The sequence below is a fragment of the Helianthus annuus genome, chromosome 3, assembly GCF_002127325.2.
Source record: "Helianthus annuus cultivar XRQ/B chromosome 3, HanXRQr2.0-SUNRISE, whole genome shotgun sequence".
Taxonomy (NCBI): domain Eukaryota; kingdom Viridiplantae; phylum Streptophyta; class Magnoliopsida; order Asterales; family Asteraceae; genus Helianthus; species Helianthus annuus.
The window spans coordinates 36,889,710-36,908,852 of NC_035435.2; the positions used below are offsets into that span (position 1 = coordinate 36,889,710).

Sequence of the window (19,143 nt, forward strand, 5' to 3'; positions counted from 1 at the left end):
GAGTTCACCGTCATGCCATTCGGTTTGACTAATGCTCCTGCTGTTTTCCTGGACTTGATGAATAGGGTCTGCAAGCCTTATTTGGATAAGTTCATCATCGTTTTCCTTGATGACATTTTGATATATTCTAAGACGCGAGCTGATCATGAGCAACATCTTCGTCCTACTCTGGAACTCCTAAGGATTTCGCCAAATTTTCCATGTGTGAATTCTGGCTTAAAGAAGTTCAATTTTTAGGTCATATTGTCAACGAACAAGGTATTCATGTAGATCCCTCCAAGATCAGTGCGATTAAGGATTGGGATATGCATACTACTCCTACTGAAGTTCATTCTTTTCTTGGTCTAGCGGGTTATTATCGTCGCTTCATAGAAAACTTCTCAAAGATTGCAGTTCCTCTAACTGCTCTAACTCAGAAGAACAAGCCATTTGATTGGGGATTCAAGCAAGCGGAAGCGTTTCTGACCTTGAAACAAAAACTTTGCGACGCGCCTGTTCTAACTTTACCTGAGGGCATTGATGATTTCGTCGTTTATTGCGATGCATCTAAATTGGGTCTTGGCTGCGTCCTGATGCAAAGAAACAAAGTCATAGCATACGTATCAAGGCAGTTAAAGGTACACGAGAAGAACTACACCACTTATGATCTTGAGTTGGGTGCAGTTGTCTTCGCTCTTAAGATTTGGAGACACTATTTGTACGGTACAAAATGCGTGGTTTTCACAGACCACAAAAGTCTTCAGCATATCTTCAATCAGAAAGAACTCAACATGAGGCAGCGACGTTGGGTGGAGCTTCTAAACGACTATGACTGTGAAATTCGCTACCATCCTGGTAAGGCGAACGTCGTAGACGATGCTTTGAGCCGCAAGGAACGAGCTAAGCTTCATTGTGTTCGTGTTCAATCTGATATTCAAGCTCAATCCGATATCTAAGCACGTATTTCTCAGGCTCAACAAACTTGTGTTTCACATGGTTTGATGGATAAGGAATTTCCTTATCACATAACACCTGCTCTTGAACTAAAGGACAATGGATCGTATTACTTCATGGACCGGGTGTGGGTCCCAAGCCAAAATAATCTTCGTACCTTGCTTATGGATGAAACCCATAAGTCTCGCTATTCTATTCATCCTGGCTCAGATAAGATGTATAAGGATCTTCGTATTCAGTATTGGTGGCCTGGTATGAAGAAAGACATTGCCTTATATGTATCAAAATGCCTTACTTGTCTTAAGGTTAAGGCTGAACATCAGCGCCCCTCTGGTTTATTGGAGCAACCAGAGATCCCAGTTTGGAAATGGGAAAACATTACTATGGATCTCATTACCAAACTTCCGCGCACAAAGAAAGGTCATGATGCAATTTGGGTAGTCGTTGATCGTCTTACCAAGTCGGCGCATTTCATGCCAATCCGTGAGGATTTTTCTGCTGACAAACTTGCAAAAATCTATGTGGATGAAATTGTAGCTCGACATGGTGTTCCCTTGAACATCATTTCTGACAGAGATGCTCGTTTCACTTCTCATTTTTGGAGAACCATGCAATCTGCTATGGGGACCCAACTTAATCTGAGCACAGCTTATCATCCGCAAACGGATGGTCAGTCTGAAAGAACAATCCAGACTCTGGAGGATATGCATAGAGCTTGTGTGATCGATTTTTGTGGTAGCTGGGATTCACATCTTCGGTTAATTGAATTCTCCTACAACAACCGTTATCACTCCAGCATTAACATGGCTCCTTTCGAGGCTCTCTATGGTCGAAAATGTCGTTCACCAGTCTGCTGGAATGAGATCGGCGAGGCTCAGCTTACTTGACCTGCCCTAATCCTAGAGACAACTGATAAGGTAAAGAAAGTTCGTGATAACCTTCAGACAGCTAGAAACCGCCAAAAGAGTTACGCGGACCTAAAACGCAAGCCCTTGGATTTTCAAGTCGGTGATCGAGTATTACTTAAGGTCTCACCTTGGAAGGGTGTGATCAGATTTGGAAAGAAAGGAAAACTTGCACCTAGATACGTTGGACCATTCAAGATCGTCGAAAGAATTGGTAAGGTAGCCTACAGACTTGAGTTACCTCCTGAACTTGGAAATGTTCATCCAACCTTTCACGTGTCCAATCTCAAGAGGTGTTTAGCTGATGAGAACCTCCACATACCGCTTGACGAAATTCGTGTTGATAAAACCTTGAAATTCGTTGAGAAACCGGTGGAAATCATGGAACGTGAAGTCAAGTGGCTTAAACGCAAGCGCATTCCTTTGGTCAAGGTTCGCTGGGAATCTAAACGTGGACCCGAGTTTACTTGGGAACGCGAAGATCAAATGAAGGCGAAATATCCGCATCTTTTTCTGCAAGTTTCCTCTAAATAAATTTCGGGACGAAATTTCCGCAAGTAGGGGAGACTGTAACATTTGTGCTTGAAATCATTATGAACAGTTCAGTTATCAATAAAACAAAGTTATTTGATTCCAATGTTTGTTTGTTTATGTTTTACATTTTTCATGTTTTGACTTTTGTTCAATTTTAAACTCTACATCGCTTTCTGGAGAATTATACGCAAACTGAAGCGTAAACGTACTCAGTTTAATACAACAAATACTCCGGAACATCAACATATACTTAACATACCTTAAATAAACTTTACATAACTTAGAAATAAGTTTTGAAGGCTTTGGTATGGGAAAAACAAGTTAATTCGCTTACAGGGACTAAATTTGACAAACTGCGAAAGTATGCCAATTTGAACTGTAACAGACATTCCGGAACATGAACATAAGTTAAACATACCATAAATATCCTCTCCATAGCTTAGAAATAGGCTTTGAGGTGTTCGGTGTGCTAAAATAAACTTTTGGATCATTCAGGGACTAAAAGTGCCAAAAAGTGCATAAGTTTGCACTTTCGCGCATAACTTACGTTCTGAATACATCCGGACATCCAAAAATTTATGTAAGCATCCTAATATTATGCCTTAGTGATTGGCATGAGAAAAATCCATTCGTCGCGCATTTTGGATCGTTTTTCGCGCTTATGCGCATTCCGTCGTAATTAAGCGATCATCGCGATCGTACGGCCAAACGAACCAACATCCGGCATATTTTTGAGCATGTTTCATGTCCTCAATGTTTAAGCATCATTTTAGGGCCTTAAAGATGGCTTAACAGGCCTTAAACATGTCGGAAATGGCCCCAAACCACAACAGGGATTTAACTGTCATTTCTGAAAGTTGGTTGTAGATCAAAACTCCCAGGCGGCCCGTGTAAGCCCAGGGTGATCTTTTATGCGGCCCGCGTCAGCCTTCCAGACCAGATTCAATGTTTTAAACAACTTGTAACAGCCTTTCAATCACCCAAAGGGCAATGCCACTTGTCAAATTCTTGTGGTGGGGGCAAAATAAGCTACCACAACATTGCGACAAGTGTACGGGTAAGATCAAGGCACGATATTCAAGAAACGATCCTAACGGTCTTGCATATCCTATAAATACCCCCCCCTTTCTTGCAAAAACCCACAAATTTGATCAAATAGCTCTAAGTTGATGCCATTGCTTCATACCTGAGCTCCTGGATCAAGATTAGCTTTCGGGGACCCTTCGTAAGTGTTCTTTCGTTCTTTTATCGCTTTTCGAGTCCGAAAGTCAAGCTTTGTTTGACTTTCTGCGTTGACCAGTTTATGGTCAACAGAAAGTTCGTTTGAACTTCATAACGTGAGCGTGATCACAATGGTTATAGTCCATAGTGACTACACCTACTGATTACCACGTTATCTAGGCTCAGTGACGAGTCGTAGTTTCGGCCAAAATACACATTCTTGCGTATTTTGTAACCAAACTACTCATAGGTATCAAAACCGTTTGTTTGGATACCAAACCTGTTTTTTTCAAAACTTACTTAAGCATGTTCTAACATGCTTAGCTCGTCACTTTTAGTATAGTGCTTATATAGGGTCGTAAGGTAAGCGATCTAAACAATCGCTTATACTTTCGAACCCGACCCATTTGGTCAATCATTAGGATCCGACCAAACACATTAGGTGACCATAGTTGTATAGGGAGTAACCTTCCGAGGTTATACCTTATGGTCACGACGCTAGGCGTTCCAAACGCGTTTTACACGAACGACGAGTTAAGGTAGCATAAGCTACCTAAACGGGTCGTAATGGGTCGTAAGCACTTAGGTTAGGTTTCATTTTAGTATGTGGGCTTTATTAAACCGTATTACATGAGTCTCCATACTCGTTTGGTTTACGAACCCTCATCCTATCCAATCCTCCGATTTAGGTCCGGTATATTAACATAGCTACCTATATTAGGTGCCGTTTGATATCCGTGATCCCTAGCATTGTTTGGTTGTTATACAAGGACTTCAAAACAATCTCAAGTGAGTACATTGAACCCCCTCTTTTACTGTTTTCAAACTGTTTTGGGGTGAAACACATGTGCCTACTTGTTACTTTCGTGCCTTTCATGTTTTCATATCACATGCTTGTTATGTTCATTAGTACATAATAGTACATGATTTCATTACATTTCATGCTATGTATGTCCATTGTGTGCATACTTAGTACATTGTTTTACTTTACATTTATGCTATGTATGTTGATTGATAGCATGCTAGCACTTTGATTTACATGACTTTTCTGCTTTGTATGTTAACTTAGCATACTTAGCACATTGTTTTCATATAACATGATTACATTTGCGAGGACATTTGGTTTGCACAAACGGGACTTATATACATTCATTAACATTAGCTACGCCGCTCGGAAGTAAGTAGTGGTACCATAGGACTTGACAAATCCCATTCCTGACATCCCGGGTTTGTTTAGATGTATGGAATGACTGAATCCGAAAACATTTCTTTTGATAGCCTTGACTTAGGGTTATCCGACTGTCTCAAGGCTTGAATGTATGCGTTAACTTACCACATAAATGTTTGTATCAATGTAACATGCATTTACTTTGCAAAACAAAACCTTTTGATATATTCAAAATAATTTGTTTTGTACATTTCTACATTTGTATTATGTGATAATACTTTACTTACAATACATAACATTTGTTACACATTACTTGACTACATTTGGACTTCTTAACATTTGACATGGCTTATACGAGGATTTTTTGACAATTGGTTTAAACATGGACTTTATACCTTGGTGGTTTGTTTAAGTGATTTAAGTAACAAAACGTGTGTAATATGATACAAGCATGGTGGATACGCCGCTGGTACTTCCTATATATAAGTGTTTGTATGATGTTATATATCGTAGCGTTATTTGAATCATTTTCAATTCAGACATATAACATTTTATACAAATAACATATTTTCCACAAGACATTGCTTTACAAACAATTTCTTTTACCCAACTCATTTTACTTGGTTATTTATTTAACCATGTATTACTCTTTTACGTATACATATCATCTGATCTTATCGCTTTTCATATGATTTACAAAACAAAGCAATTTACAAGGTTCATGACTGACTGTTATTAAACGTATTCTTTAAACTCAAGTCATGAATCCTATTTTCACAAAACCTATGTATCTCACAGGCATTTTTATGCTGACGTACCTATTTTCAGATGTGTTTTCAGGAGTTTTTGCGTAGGATGATGATCATGACACTAGGGCGGACCTGTGCCTTAGAGACATTAAAATGAAGATAGACTAAGATTAACTATGTTATGTACTCTTGGTTGTCATGTTTAAGACAATGTAACACTCTTGTTGATAAATAAAATATAACTTTGTATGCCATGCTTGTGAAACAATTAATTCTGTTACAACACCCCCCGACGTTTCTGCCCCACGCTTGGTTGTCCCACATGGTCGGGGTGTGACAACCATCTCCACCACGTTCACGTTCACATGCTAACGTTGAGGCTCGTGGGCTCACCTTAGAGCAGCGAACCAATCTTTCTAATAGTCGTATGAGTCATGCCCTGTATGAGATAGACCACCTTCAGAGTCTGGTTGTCCCTACCCCACCTCCATTTCCTCCAGCACCCTAGACATCTTTTGTTTGCAGGTACTTTTTGCGTGGGTGTCACAGACCCACTTGCATGTATGTATGAAGACCAAGATTGAGCTAGAGACACTTGATGACCATGGAAGACCAACGTACGAGAAAAGACTTACTACCTTTGTATTTTGAAACTTGTATGACCGAGGCGATGTAACCTCGAGTCTTTTTGTTTTTCTTCTACAAAAACAATGTATCAAGTTGTCCGATGTATCAAAGCTCAGTAGTTATTTTCTTTATTATACATTGTTACTTATATGTGTGCATGTGTTACTTATGTGATTACATGCTTGCATGATGTGATGATCATTTATGTTTTATATATATATAACATAAGTGTCTATATATGCAACGTGACATTTATTTGGTGAATATTGTCTAACTCACCCGATACTTCTTAATAGAAGAAGATGCCGCCTAGACGAAACACCAACTCAAACCCATTACCAAGGACCGAAGTAGAACTTAATGAGCACATCTCTTTGGCAATAGCGCAGCACGAAGCCAACCGCTCAGAACACAGCGGTGGCACTTCAGGAAATAATCCCCCCTACTGGTAATGTTAAGTCGTCTGTGACACATTACAATACTCTTATGTATTTCCTTTCGTAATTTGTCAATGCTCACTCTTGGTTTGTTGTTGCAAATGTTTCAGGCTGCACATATAAACAGTTCCTAGACTGCAAACCCTTGAACTTTGATGGCACAGGAGCTGTCCTGGCATTCGTGCGATGGACTGAGAAGACTGATTCAGTCCTGAGGATGAGCAAATGTCTTCCTGAATAAAGGGTTACCTACATTTTTGGATTGTTCTTGGACGGTGCACTCTCTTTGTGGAACTTTCAGGTTCAGACCAAAGGTGAAGCTGCTGCATACGCAATGAACTGGGACGAGCTCAAAGAACTGATGAGAAAGAAATACTGCTCAAGGGCCTAAATTCAAAAGCTTCAGACGGAATTTTGTAACTTAAAGATGGACGGACCAAAAATTGCTAAATACATTCAACGTTTCCAAGATTTGTCCAGGGTTGTCCCCTACTTGGTGGAGCCTGAGTTTAAGAGAATTGAGAGATTCATCCGGGGTCTTGCTCCAGAAATCCTGAGCATGGTCACTTCTTCAAAGCCTCCTACTATCGCTGAGGCTATTGATTTGAGTGTGGCACTCACTGAAGGGAAATTCTCAAAGTCTAGTGCTAATAAGAAGGAGACTCATGTGGAGTCTTCAAATGACAACAAGAGAACGTTTTTGAACTTTAAAAAGAGCACTCGAGCAAACAATGATTGCAACAAGCGAAGGGATGCTAATCCATCAACAGAGGTCAGGATTGGCGCAACAAACAATGAAACTGGTGGAAAAGGGTATGCGGGCTTTGCCTGTGATAATTGTGCTCTGTAAACACTGTACGATGTAGAACAATTTCAATTATCAATGAAACAATGTGTTTTGGTCTCAATATTTGTTTATTTGTGTTTGACAATTTCACGTTTCAATTCTTGCTCGATTTCAAACTCTAAATCACTTTCTAGAAAGTTATACGCAAACTGTTACAGAAACGTAATCAGTTTAACGCGACAAACACTCTAGAACAGTGACATAAGCTTAACATACATTAAATAACCTTTACATAACTTAGAAATAAGTTTTGAATGGTTTGGTATGTCAAAAACAAGTTTATTCGACCACAGGGACTATTTGCGACAAACTGCAAAAGTCTGCCAATTCGTATAGCAACGTACACTACGGAACAATATCATAAGCTAAACACACCCTAAATACCCTAAACTTAGCTTAGAAATAAGTTTTCAGGGGTTCGGTGTGCGAAAATGCACTTATTTGATCATAGGGACTAAAAGCGTCAAAACTACGAAATTTTGCATATATGTGCATATCTTGCTTTATGACCATATCCGGACCTCCAAAAATTTTGGTAATCACTAGAATAATTTATTTTAGATAGAAATGCAAAAATACTTTCGCGTCCGTTCGAGTTTCGTCGTAATTAGCCGAAAAATCGCAATCGTACGACCAAACGAACCGACATCTGAGATATTTCCAAGTATATTTTAAGTCCCCTATGCTTTAACATCCTTGTAGAGCCTTGAAAATGGGTTAACGGGGGTTAAACGTGTCGAAAATGCATTAAAGTTTGTGAAGGGACCAAAGTTGCCAAATTCTGAAAGTCTAGTGCAAAGGGTCGCGCTATGCGATGACCCAGGGAACTCCTGGTCACGCGACGCGAGGACCTGATCTGGACAGAATGTTCAAAACATCAACTGCACTTGTTTTTCTTGAATTGTTTAGCAAACTTGTGGGTATTTTAAGAGTTATTCAAGGTTTTAATCCTGTCCAAACACTTGTTGCAATCCTATACTTGCTTAGAGACCACACAATACACATGGCATGATTTTGTGGCTTCAACTCAAGTATAAATACCCCTCAAATATGCTCATTTCATTGCTCATTCTCATTTTCTCATCTGTAACACTATAAGCGGAGTTGCTACCTTCTTAGGAGGCCTCCCATCTGAGTTTTCTAGTTAATAGAGCCTTGAAAATGGGTTAACGGGGGTTAAACGTGTCGAAAATGCATTAAAGTTTGTGAAGGGACCAAAGTTGCCAAATTCTGAAAGTCTAGTGCAAAGGGTCGCGCTATGCGATGACCCAGGGAACTCCTGGTCACGCGACGCGAGGACCTGATCTGGACAGAATGTTCAAAACATCAACTGCACTTGTTTTTCTTGAATTGTTTAGCAAACTTGTGGGTATTTTAAGAGTTATTCAAGGTTTTAATCCTGTCCAAACACTTGTTGCAATCCTATACTTGCTTAGAGACCACACAATACACATGGCATGATTTTGTGGCTTCAACTCAAGTATAAATACCCCTCAAATATGCTCATTTCATTGCTCATTCTCATTTTCTCATCTGTAACACTATAAGCGGAGTTGCTACCTTCTTAGGAGGCCTCCCATCTGAGTTTTCTAGTTAATCTTTCAGCCTTAGAGCACTTGTAAGTGTTCTTTCATGGCTTATTCATTCATTTCAACAATTACAAGCTGAAAGTCAAACAGTTTGACTACCCTATAACTTTCGGTTTTTGTCCATGAATTGGTCAAGTCAAAGTTCAATTGAACTTTGCAACGTGATCTTAATCACGATGGTTATAACCCCTTGCGATTATACATACTGATTACCACGTTGACTAGTCAAAGTGACGAGTCAAAGTTTCGGTCAAACTGCACAATTATGTGCATTTTGCAACGAAACTATTTTCGGGTATCAAAACACTTATTTTTTATATCAAAACAGTTTTCTAACTTAGGTAAACATGTTTTAACTTGTTTAACTCGTCACTTTTAGTTTAGTGCTTGTTTAGGGTCGTAAGTCAAGCGGTCTCGACAACCGCTTAGACTTTCGAACCCGACCCGTTTGGTCGATCATTAGGAACCGACCAAACATATTTTGTGACCATAGTTGTATAGGGAATAACCTTCCGAGGTTATACCTTATGGTCACTTCGTTTAATTAGTTTTATGATAGGTAGTTTATATGCCTTAGGAAAATGACCAAAATACCCTTTTTGCGCATAATTTCATTTTAAGCCGATGTAACCAAAATTTTGACACTTAAACTGATTATGCAACTTTATTAAACATGTTTAGGCATATAATACTTATCATAGGACTAGTTAGACCATCCGAACGACTATTTGCGCAAATGACGCGTTAAAGTAGCGTAAACTACCTTAACGGGTCTTAACGGGTCAAAAGCACTTAGGATAGGTAACAAATCAGAATGTAGGCTTTGTTAAACCATATCATATGAGTTCCAACACTCATTTGGTTTACAAGACCTCATTCTACCCGATCTTCCGATTTAGGTCCCGATTTATTAACATAGTGATCCGATACTAGGTGCCACTTTATTCCTTGATTTCCCGAGCTTTGGTAGTTCACTTAACCGAGAATACTTTGCAATCTCAAGTGAGTACATAGTTCCCCTCTTTTACTGTTTTCAATTGTTTTGTGGTGATTCATATGTGCTAAATGAATTTGAGTTTTCAAAACAAAACAAATGCTATGGTTTATATTAAACACAACGATTTCAATAATGTGAACGAACTTGTTGGTGCATTGATACATAACACGAATGACATTCATTAGCTTTGGCCGAGCTGACTAGTAGTATGTTATGGTACCATAGGATCTGAGAAATCCCGTTATCGGACCATCGCCATGGTTATGGGGTAATGTGGGTAACGACAAAACTGATGATTTTAACAAACCCTTTGGTGGTTTGTTAGTCGATTAAAGATACCCTTTGGTGGTATAGCCGAGTCAAAACACAGGTTTGAATGTGTTCAATGAGAATGACCGAAAGTTAGTTTTCACAATTAAAACAGGATGATTGAACGAATGGTTTTATGACATGAACGATTGAACGATGATTTATGACACGAACGATTGAACGATGGTTTATAACACGAACGAGTTGAACGATTTGAATGATTGGTTTTGGATAACCCGAATGAATGATAACACGGACGAATTGAACGATTTTGAACGACGTTTACTAAATGATATAAACCATACAAGTTTTCACACGAGATGATTTACAATTTGGTTTACAAAAGGAATGTTTTTAGTCAAGATTCATGGCAACATGGTTTTCTTATACATATAACCAACTTGTTTTAGTTGGTTAATCGTATTGCAATACCAAAAACTTTACAATACATGGTTTTCAAAATATCGACTCTAGTAGTCATACGAGGTATTGCAATATGCATACAAGCCGTGAATTTGACACACACGTAAAACCTATGTATTCGCCGACATTTTTATGCTGACTTTCTTTTCACATATGTTTCAGGTGTTGTTGTTTGATGATGATTGTGATGCATGCTCACATAGGAAGGGATGAGGCCTTAGTGACTTAATAACAATGAAAGACAATATGTTTGTGTTTTGCTTTTAAATATCAAGACAATGTAATAACTTAATACAATAAAACGAAACTTCAATTCATGTGTTGTGAAACAATGATTCTGTTACGACACTCCCCGACGTTTCCGCCGCGGTTTTGTTGTTTTAACGCGGTCGGGGTGTGACATTGCCCAACTGTGATAAATGTCAATATCATCATGCAGGTTCGTGCAGGACTAGTAAGTGTGATAATTGTGGCAAGATTGGGCATACCAAGGATACGTGTTAGTCTGGTGCGAGACGCGGTAATAGGAATCAAGGAGGAAATGGAAACCAAGGTGATAACGGGAATCAAAGTGGTAATAGGAACCAAGGTGGGAATGGAAAATGATGCGTGTTAGTGTGTATATGTTTAGGTATATATTTTAAGCCCTTTTTACACTTTTTAGCTAAGTTTTAAATTTATAAAACACGATATTTACTAACACTAAACACACATATGGGCAAGTGCACCCATCGTGGATGTAGTATAGTGTTGGTAAGATACTGAGGTCGTCCAAGGACACAAGAGCTTTTAGTACCAGTTTATCCTCAACATCTAATCAATCAAAATGTTAGAAAAAGGTTTTTAAACTAAGAAAATAAAACTAACTAAAATGCTGAAAAATAAAATAAAAATAAAACAGATAGACAAGATGAATCACTTGGATCCGACTCATGTGTAGTGTAACCTTTGATTATTTTTGCACTTTTACACTTGTTTAAGAGATTATCTTAGTTATTGTAGTAGGCCCCTCTTTTGAAGGCGACGTTACCCTCAACCCAGTAGTTTGAGTCAACAAGGATACAATCCTAAAGGGTCGGATTATTGAAAGATAATTAATTAAGTTATTAATGCATAATGTGGTAGGCCCCTCTTTTGAAGGCGACGTTACCCTCGGCTAAGTAGTCTGAGTCAGCAAGGATACAGTCCTAAGTAGCCGGGTTAAATTTTTAATCGTAGTTTAACTTATGATGGGATCAAAGAGTTTAGACCCCCGCCATCCAATACCGTTGGGTATTGAAGGAGGTCCTACTAAATTTGACCCTAGTCCTTTGCAGAATCTATACACTGAACAATGGAAAGACTCTTACCAAACCGTTCCCTTAACCCCCGACCAGGTAGCCAACATACCTCCATATAGACCGTGGAGATATTCCATATAGACCGTGGAGATATGAATGGTGAAAATCTTTTATTTTATATAGACAGTAAAATAACGCCAAGACACCACTGACAAACGATAAGGAAGAATCACCTTCAACATAAGAAACTAGTAAATAAAGTCATTAATACAGAACCAATTAAAAAGTGCAAAAGATTAAAATAAAAAGTATTACAGTAAACAATTGTCTTCACCAAGTGATGTAAGAGACTTAGGCAAACATGGCCTTTGATTGTCAAGAACTCTTACGATCAATCTTGGATCCCAAGACGACTCACACACTCTATGATGGACAATGGATGATGGTGGTGGATGATGGTGTTGTGATGGTGGTGGGTGGTGGGTGAAGTGTGAGAGAGGTGGTGTGCCAAGGGATGAGTTGCAAGAGCTCCAAACACTCCAATTTATAGGCTGAACAGAAGCTCGGGCACGGCCCCGTGTCCATTCGTGTCTCTCTCTTAATTAATTGCAATTCGTAATTTCATTAAATGCGTATGCAGGAAGTTGACCACGCCCCCGTGTCCGCTGGGCACGGCCCCGTGGTGGGCAACAGAAGCTTCTATGACCTTTTTTTTTCTGCTGACACTTGGGCACGGCCCCATGCTTACTGAGCACAGGGCGTGTGCAGTCTTCTGTCTTTTTTGTTTTGCTTGGGAAGATGCTGTCCGGAGGTCGGGCATGCCACTTTTGTTCCTTTTCTTGTATTTATGTTAGATTTAGCTGTCTTTTGCTTCTTTTGTTCATTTGAGCTCATTTAAACCTGAAAATACAAAAGGAAGACAAAAGCACACTGTTTCCAACATTAGTACTAAAAAAAGGTTAGTTTTATTCCACAATTGATGTAATTTATATGTTGCATTTTGTGCACATCAAATACCCCCACACTTGAATATTTGCTTGTCCTCAAGCGAAACTCTTTATAATGTGGCTTTTTTTTCACTCCCAAATGGAATGGGTAGAAGAGAAGGTTTTTTTTTTTTTTTTTTGGGCTTGTCATAGAGTGTCGGGATTTCCAAGGTTCTTTAATTAAGTTTTATTTTTATTTATTTACAATCCTATTCGTCATGATTTATTAAAAACGTTTCATAAAATAAATTACTTATTAGGGCATAACATACCTTTTTTAAAATTTCATTTATATACAAGTTCTACCTCACGGGGAATCACTCAACACTCGGCCGAAGGTGTATTTTTTTTAGTGAATCACTCGAGAGCGGCATGGAACTTACTCCTACCATAATCTTGCCAAGCAATCAATCCTCCTCCTTTTTAACTATATACCTTTGTAAATATCAAGAGGACTTTTTGGGTGAAGGGTTAGGCTTGGGCTAAAGGTGGGTGGTTGGGTTAGTGGTTTGTAAAAGGGCGAAAAGCGTAACAAAACGTCGGTTTTTTGAAAGACTTTTTATTTTTTCAATTTTTTTATTTTTTATTTCATTTTATTTTGGTGAACCATTCTTTTTCTAACAAAGTTATTTTTTAGTGAACTTGTTTGTTTATTTGGTTTCATCAAAATGTATTTTTTTTCAAGTCATAAGAAAACCGAACGTTGTTACTAAAAGAAAGGGTTAAAACAAAAAAGGTTTAGGTGGGTAAAAAGGGTGATTGTTTTGGGTTAAGAAATTGAAAGGTTTAGGCTCAAAGGGGTTAACTAGGGGGATTTTGGGTAGGTGGTAAAAAATGAAAAATAATGGTGTAGAAAGAAAAAGGGTTAGTCCTAATGCCTCCATCATTTACTTACTTGGGTTTAAGTTGGTAAGGACCGGGAATGTATTGTCGTGGCAAGTTGTAGAGTAGTACGAACCAAGCGGCTATTCACATAAGAAACAAGAAACGAAAAATGAGCATTTAATGTAAAGATATGTATTTGTATGCTCAATTAAAGGCTTAAAACTCACTTTTGTGGGAATGGGTTTTTATGTGATCAAGTATATATAATCAAATTTTAATTAAGTTTGTTATGCCGTTTCATAATTTTCTTATGTTGGTTCTTTTTATCACGACACTATCGGTTGTAAACTTGTAAAAATATAACCTTGTTAGAACTTGAATTTCCCAACTTAAACTTAGACAAGTAAAAAAAATGAAAAATTTTTGAAAAAATTTGGGGTGATTAGCGGTTCCAATAGAGTTTTGTGTAAGGTTTGTTATTAGGACTTGTAAGATTCAAGGTTTTAGCATCCCCCCACAATTAAATTACACATTATCCTCAATGTGTCCCAAAAATAAGTTTTTAGGTTGATTGAATGTGTAAAAGGGTGTTAAAAGCAAAATTTTATGTTACTGACACTCTGGACACGACCCCGTGGTGACCGGGCACGGCCCCGTGTTAAGGTGCCAGTGACAAAAATTAATAAAAAGAAATATAAGCTTGAACACGGGGGCGTGTTTAGTGAACACGGCCCGTGTCCAGCTACCTGAACTGGGCGATTTCTGCAGATTGTGCAGCATGGGACCGTGTTGGGCGGACACGGCCCGTGCTGAACTTACTGTAATGAAGAAATTGTTGTCGGATGTCCCTGTTTTCATGCATGGGGTGATGTTTCTCATTTCCCTTGTTATCCTTCACCATCCCGAGTGTGTTTTATTCCTGCAAATTAAATCTAAGCTAAACTAAGGATAGTTCCGCGGAATGCCTCCGTGGTGCGCCACGTTTATAAGGGTCCTTGGCTAGACCCAAAGTGAGGTCATATATTTTCCGAGTGGGATGTTTTGCATCCCATGTTGCACCGTCGGAGAGCATCATCCAAACTCGAATCAATGACCTTCATGTAATTGACCGGGTCATCGTCCTCTACTCTCTTCCCAGCTCCAAACTACACTTCCTTATCCCCAAACTTTAGAGTAAGTATTCCGTCATTCATGTCTACCACTACTTGCGCGGTGGCTAGAAATGGTCTCCCTAGTATGAGGGGGACTTCGGTGTCCTCTTCCATATCTAGTATGACAAAGTCAGCCGGGTAGACGAAATTGTCGACTTTGACCAATAGATTTTCAACGACACCTTGTGGGTATTTGACGGATCTGTCAGCAAGTTGTATACTCATCTTGGTAGGGCTCGTTTTTCCTAGGCCGAGTCGTTTGAACATTGACGCAGGCATGAGGTTAATGCTAGCCCCAAGGTCGGCTAGTGCATTACGAATGGGGGATTCCCTGATCGAACAAGGAATTGTGAAGCTTCCAGGATCAATCTTATTTTGTGGGAGTTTGTTGAGCACGAGGGCGGAGCATTCTTCGCCTAAGTTAACTAATTGCAATGATTCAATTTTCCTTTTATGAGTGAGGAAGTCCCTCATGAATTTTGAGTATTTAGGCATTTGAGTTAGGACTTCAATAAAGGGAATATTAACATGCAATTGTTTTAGTAAATTTTTGAATTTTGCGAATTGCTCATTGGTCTTTTGACGAATTAACCTACCGGGGTATGGAACCGGAGGAGCCTTGGTAGGCTCTTGAATTAGAGGAGAAGTTTTCTCTTGAGGAATTGTGCTTCCCTCAGTCGGCGGTGGTGGAGCTTCTTCGGAACCCACGGTGTGGTTTCTTAACGTTATGAGATGGACTTGTGCTTTTGGGTTTGTTTCGGTATTACTTGGTAACGTGCCTTGTGCTCTCTCGGAGAAATTTTGAGCTAATTGATTTATTTGCTTTTCAATGTTTTGTATACTAGCTTGTTGATTTCTAAAATTCGATTCCAATTGTTGAAATCGATCCGAGTTTTTCTTTTCAGTGTCGGAGATGAGGCGAGATACAGTATCTTCAAGCCTTTCTCGTCCACCTTGTTGTTGAGGGAAATTTTGTCACTCATTTCTTGGTTTTTGAAAGTTTGTTCGTTGGTTTAGGCTTTGTTGGTTACTACTATTGCCGGGTTCTCTCCAACCAAGGTTAGGGTGGTTACGCCATCCTTGGTTGTAGGTACCCGTTGGAGGACCCGACGGCCTAGGTCTATTATCAATGTAGTTTACCGACTCTGGTTGATCATCTGTTTCTTTCATACAACTCCAATTTTCATGTGGCCCACCACACCCTTCACAAGCCATAACCGAGACCGTTTTTGTCATTTCTAACTTTTTGATTTTTGAAGAAAGGGCCTTGATTTGGGCTTGTAAAGAAGTGCTTTCATCAACCTTATGGGCGCCCGGGGCAATAGATTTATTGCCTCGGGGAGTGTGCCATTGAAAATTGGTTTGAGCAATTTCCTCAATTTGATTGTATATTTTTCATGTGGGCGGCGATTACCTAAAAGTCCCCCGAGCTAGAGTCAAGTGTTTGTCTTGTGTGTGGCAACAACCCATTGTAGAAAGTGGATACTTGTTGCCATACCGCAAGACCGTGATGAGGACACTTTTGCAATAGCTCCTTGAACCTTTCCCAAGTTTCATATAAGGATTCCCCATCCTCTTGTGAATATGTATTAATTTCAGTCATTAATTTAGCCGTTTTAGCGGGAGGGAAATACTTATATAGAAATTTTTGGGCTAGTTCATCCCTGGTGTTTACCGAACCAACTGGGAGGGCGTTGAGCCAAGCTTTTGCTCTGTCTTTTAGCGGAAATGGAAACATTCGAAGGCAGATGGCGTCATTTGCTGCTCCATTGATCCGAAAGGTATCACATATTTCTAAGAAATTAGTAATATGTAGATGGGGATCCTCGTCCACAAGCCCATGGAAGGTTGCGGAGTTTTGAAGCATTTGTATCAAATGTGGCCGAAGTTCGAAGTTGTTAGCTTCAACGTTCGGTGCATTAATAGCGGCGTCGAGATTACCCACCGTGGGTCGTAGGTAATCCATGAGGGTACGTTGGTCCGCCATTGGAAGTGGGTCCCCCGAAACCTTCTCTAGGTTTTTAGCTTTAAGTCTTTTTCTGAGAAAGTGTTTGGGTTCTTCTAGAGGTTTTTTTATGTCTCTACTAGAACTGGAGCTCATACACTACGTAGAAAGTTCGGATGTGGTGTCTGGTTCCAAGTCCTGCGATAAAAACAGAAAAGAATGTTGGTCAGAAAGTTCACCACGGCCCCGTGCTCAGTGAACACGGCCCATGGTCGGAGATACAGCGATTGTTTTCCGGATCCCTGTTACTGGAAAGTTAGACACGGCCCCATGTTGCACCAACACGGCCCCGTGCTCAGCTCTCTGTAACTCGGAAAATAAAAATTGCCAGTGATACTGTTGGGCACGGCCCGTGTCCGACCCGACACAGAAGCTGAAAAATTAAGAAAATCCTAAAAAAATAAAAAGAAAATAGAAGAAAAATGATTAGGCTGTTGATTCCTAACTTTCTTAAAATCCTTGTGTCCCCGGCAACGGCGCCAAAAACTTGATGTGTGTTAGTGTGTATATGTTTAGGTATATATTTTAAGCCCTTTTTACACTTTTTAGCCAAGTTTTAAATTTATAAAACATGATATTTACTAACACTAAACACACATATGGGCAAGTGCACCCATCGTGGACATAGTATAGTGTTGGTAAGATACCGAGGTCGTCCAAGGACACAAGAGCTTTTAGTACCGGTTTATCCTCAACGTCTAATGAATCAAAATGTTAGAAAAAGGTTTTTAAACTAAGAAAATAAAACTAAACAATGCTGAAAAATATAATAAAAATAAAACAGATAAACAAGATGAATCACTTGGATCCGACTCGTGTGTAGTGTAACCTTTGATTATTTTTGCACTTTTGCACTTGTTTAAGAGATTATCTTAGTTATTGTAGTAGGCCCCTCTTTTGAAGGCGACGTTACCCTCAACCCAGTAGTTTGAGTCAGCAAGGATACAATCCTAAAGGGTCGGATTATTGAAAGATAATTAATTAAGTTATTAATGCATAATGTGGCAGGCCACTCTTTTGAAGGCGACGTTACCCTCGGCTAACTAGTCTGAGTCAGCAGGGATACAGTCCTAAGTAGTCGGGTTAAAGTTTTAATAGTAGTTTAACTTATGAGGGGATCAAAGAGTTTGGACCCCCGCCATCCAATACCGTTGGGTATTGAAGGAGGTCCTACTAAATTTGACCCAGGTCCTTTGTAGGATCTATACACTGAACAATGGCAAAACTCTTACCAAACCGTTCCGTTAACCCCCGACCAGGTAGCCAACATACCTCCATATAGACCGTGGAGATATGAATGGTGAAAATCTTTTATTTTATATAGACAGTAAAATAATGCCAAGGCACCACGGACAAACGATAAGGAAGAATCACCTTCAACATAAGAAACTAGTAATTAAAGTCATTAATACAAAACCAATTAAAAAGTGCAAAAGATTAAAAATAAAAAGTATTACACTAAACACTTGTCTTCACCAAGTGATGTAAGAGACTTAGGCAAACATGGCCTTTGATTGTGAAGAACTCTTACGATCAATCTTGGATCCCGAGACGACTTACACACTCTATAATGGACAATCGATGATGGTGGTGGATGATGGTGTTGTGATGGTGGTGGGTGGTGGGTGATGTGTGAGAGAGGTGGTGTGCCAAGGGATGAATTGCAAGAGCTCCAAACACTCCTATTTATAGGCTGAACAGAAGCTCGGGCACGGCCCCGTGTCCGCTGTCCACGGCCCCGTGTCCATCCGCGTCTTTCTCTTCATTAATTGCAATTCGCAATTTCATTAAATGCGTCTGCAAGAAGTTGACCACGCCCCCGTGTCCGCTGGGCACGGCCCCGTGCTTACTGAGCACGGGGCGTGTTCAGTGTTCTGTCTTCTTTGTTTTGCTTGGGAAGATGCTGTCGGGAGGTCGGGCATGCCACTTTTGTTCCTTTTCTTGTATTTATGTTAGATTTACCTGTCTTTTTGCTTCTTTTGTTCATTTGAGCTCATTTAATCCTGAGAATACAAAAGGAAGACAAAAGGACACTTTTTCCAACATTAGTACTAAACAAGGGTTAGTTTTATGCCACAATTGATGTAATTTATATGTTGCATTTTGTGCACATCAAAATCAAGGAGGAAATGGGAACCGAGGCGGAAATGGTAATCA

At 39.5% G+C, this 19,143-nt stretch overlaps 1 non-coding gene across 1 annotated transcript; it reads left to right on the forward strand.

The window, feature by feature from the left end:
* The first annotated feature begins 16,483 nt into the window (after window positions 1–16,483).
* On the forward strand, window positions 16,484–16,590 carry LOC118490821. The gene has a single exon (XR_004890046.1). It is a non-coding gene; the product is annotated as a small nucleolar RNA R71 (small nucleolar RNA).
* Window positions 16,591–19,143: the final 2,553 nt, after the last annotated feature.